Raw genomic sequence first — 3,668 nt, forward strand, 5'->3', positions numbered from 1 at the left:
GGGCGCGACCGCCGGTTGCGGCCCCGCCTGCAGCGGCGGGAGGGCGGTGGCGGCTGTGGCCTCGCTGGGGTGGATTTTGGGGGAACCAGCGGTGGCTCCGGAGATGCTTCTTGAGGAGCAGCTGCGGGCCCGCTCTCAAAAAAGGGGTGTTAGGTTTGCTTTCCTCCGTTTTAAAGTGTTCTGCTGCCAGCGGTGAGCGTCTGCCAGCATCAAGCAATGCACTGAAGTGTTCACAGTTCTCCAAAACTGGGTCCACAATGTTTCGGATTAAGTTATGGGCTTTGTACTTCAAGCAGAACACGAGGATTCCTTAAAATTCCCCTAGATTCATTCATTTCACCATAGACTTATTAACAACTAACCTTCATGGCACGGTTTCCGTACAATAGAACAAGGGTGGTAACGCTTCCTTTCTGCCAATCTTTGTCCTTCCCGATTTAGGTCATTTGTGGGGAAAAGAATATCAAGTGAAATTTGCCCAGTAGCTGGTGAGTCGCGCGTTTTTTTTGACACCCCATAATGCCTGTGATAATTAATACTTGTGTAAAAATACGTAGCATGCAGTAAAAACCAAGAGCCTCATGTTCTCATCTTCTGTATGCCAATTACCGTCTTCCGTGAAAATAAAACCGGGACTACAACACTCGTATTTCAAAATCACAATATTTGTTACGCTTCAAAAATTAGTTCATCAATCAAATCTAATCAATCATCCTGTAATAATATAAGTTCTGTGAGGCATAGTGAATCAGTTTCGGTAAAGCAGTTTGAGCTCTGTAACAAAGGTGCCATAACGTTAAGGTGCAGTGCTTTGTAACTCGGTTGGTTATTAGTTCCCGAATCAAGTTTTCATCCAATTAAGTTATTACTCAAGTTACCACTCAACTCACATGTAGTAAATGAGCATGGCATGCCACAGATGAGAAGGAAACTGAGCAGAATAGGTACTATAGCTGGATGTTTGTATACACTTTCATCTGTCAGCTTTTGAAATATACAAGGCAGTTAAGGCAGGAGCAGAAACTTTCACCTTCTTACAGACCCACTGCTGTCAGCATCTGTCTTCCATCAAATGACACAGATAGAGCCAAGTACCACATACAGATATCTACGAACTCACTGGATAGATGGTACAAAATGACTTGCAGTTGCACATTTAGAGGCACATTGGGGCACATCCTAAAGCTTTACTGTTCCATCCAAGAAGCTGAGCATCTCATAGGCATGAGACATGCAAGCATAGGCATGTCAGATGCCTAAAAATGTGCAGGTTTTGGGCTTTCGCAAAAGGAAAATAGTAATGATGTAATGGAGACGATGCCACTATATACTTAGCTCAGCTTCTTTCTTATTGTCCTTTTTGTTCTGTTCTCAGAGATGTATTTGTGAAAATAGCTTTTGGTTTCTTCAGATTCCTTCTGCTTCTGGAGTTTATTTCCTCCCTGAAGTTCCTCCTGCTGCGAGGTAATGAGTGCCACAGCAGCCAAGTGTGATCTCACAAAATTATGCACTGTGTAGATAATGTCAGGGGAAAAGGATATCCCTGATAGAAAAATATTTTTAGCAATAATTGGAAGAGAAAAACCCATGAAATAAATAATTTTCCTCTCTCACCCAAGTCCCTTGAATGTCAGAAGATTTTAATTAAAACAACCCAGATCAGCTCCTGTGTCTTATACTGTGCCTCTGACAGAGGCCAGCATGAACACAGCAGCAAGCAGTTTTGAAATACTTTTCCATTAGAAAGTTTCTTCTAACTCGTTTTGGTAGAGACTACTGTAGTCCTGATCCATGAGGACTTAAGGTTTACACCTCTTCCAAAATTATTGGTGTTTTGATTGTTTTAAGCCTCTTCTGGGTGTCTCAGACAGGTTTGGAGTTTTTCACTTTGAATGCGAGCAGCAGAGGGCCCTAGTGAGAGCGTAATACACAGCTGCTGTGCAAAAAAAAAAGTTCATTTAGAGTAATACTGAATTAGAAAGTCTGGTTTAATTTTTATCTTCTTATAAGGCGAGGTTAGCGCTGATGAAAGAAAATGGGTTCCCAGTCCTGAAGACTGAAGTCCTTTGCCTCCCACTCATGAAAGCTTTCTTATACAATACCCCTTAAATATTTCAAACATTTCTGGAGGATAATTTTTTACAGGCCCAATTTACAGTCAGTTTTCACCTCTATGAGATCTTTGTCCTTTCTGCTTGCAAGATGGTTAACTAAAATCTTTTTGGCCAATGACATTCAGCCTGCTGAATGAATAACCCATAACTCGGTTCACTTAGGCTAAAAAAGTAACAACATTTCGGTAAATTGTCTGAAGCCTGAATCACAGTAAGAACGGATCAATTAAAAAACTGTATTGACAAAACCCCATTCCCTGCAATATTTTGCCCTTTTAGTTAAGAGGAGGAAAGGACCTGTTTTCCATTTCACTTGTATTTCACACCACCTATTTTCACTCCTAAGGGTGACAAAAAGTGGTGACCAGGATGTCTGTTAGCCCAGACTGACTGATTTCCTTCCTGCTGTGTCTCCAGGAACCCTGAATATAACCCACCCGTGGGTGTGCGTGTTTGACATTCAGTTGTTGAGGTTTCTAAGAGAGGAACTGGTCTCATTTGCTTGAAAATAGGAATTTATTTTTGCTACTGCTCATGCAGCAGTAGGAAGAATGCAAATGGGCTGTACAAATCCAGACTGGAGTGCGAGGGAATCCCACTCTGCTCCTGCAAATGCTGAACAGCACAGCAGGGAACATACTCAAGCAAGCTGATGACACACTACAGTACTTCCAGAAGAGATGGATCCTTTTCTATAAATATAATGATTTGAAGTAGATGCTTAAGTGTCATACGACAGAAAACCCAGAGACTCTCTGGCTTTTTGGTCATAGCTCAACCTTCAGGGTACTGAGGTTCCCAATGCACCAGCCTGTGTGGGAAATACTTTCAGTTAGAGGTACAAAGTTTAATCCCTTGATTTCAAGAGCTGCTGTGAGCATCCTCAGCTCTCTTGCATTTCAGCAGGAATTGCTCCTCTTAAAATCAGGCCCAAGAGCATTGCTGAAGTCTCTCAAGAAGTTTGAATATGCACAGAACTCGGGACAAAACACAAACAGAGGAAGCCTTTTTTGGTTTTTACTCTCCGAGGTAAGGCATAAACTATGCATTCAACCTGCAAATTTGCACATGGATTCTTTGGAGATGAAGTCAGAGGGATACTAGATAGAGGGGGGAACAAAGGATTTCGAAATGGATTAACCTTATAAGGTGATAGCAAGTGGGTACTTCTTTTTTGGTCTGTGCCAGTCGGAATGCATTTGGCTACACCAGTGACAAACACGAGGGGGCACCCAAGGAAAATGAAATCGTCGAGGAGCTGCGATGCTCCCGCAGGTTAAACTTAAATTGATTTTCCATCTGTTTTCCTTCCCCCTCCCGGTCTGCGGATTTCTAATTATTTCCTGACATTGTTTTCATGGAGTACATCAATAAATGGCAATTTAAAAAGCTTTGAGCAAAGCATTCTGAGAAGAAAAGTTTTTGGCCTCTATTAAATCACGTAGTAAACCAACTTAGGCAACACTTGAACTTATCTCTGCGCAATCACATCGCTGCTGGTCAGAGACAGCACTTTGCAGCTGAGCCTTGAGCAGAGTCCCTGTGGCTTTCCCA

This window comes from Charadrius vociferus, unplaced genomic scaffold (genome assembly GCF_000708025.1).
Source record: "Charadrius vociferus isolate BGI_N301 unplaced genomic scaffold, ASM70802v2 scaffold308, whole genome shotgun sequence".
Taxonomy (NCBI): Eukaryota; Metazoa; Chordata; class Aves; order Charadriiformes; family Charadriidae; genus Charadrius; species Charadrius vociferus.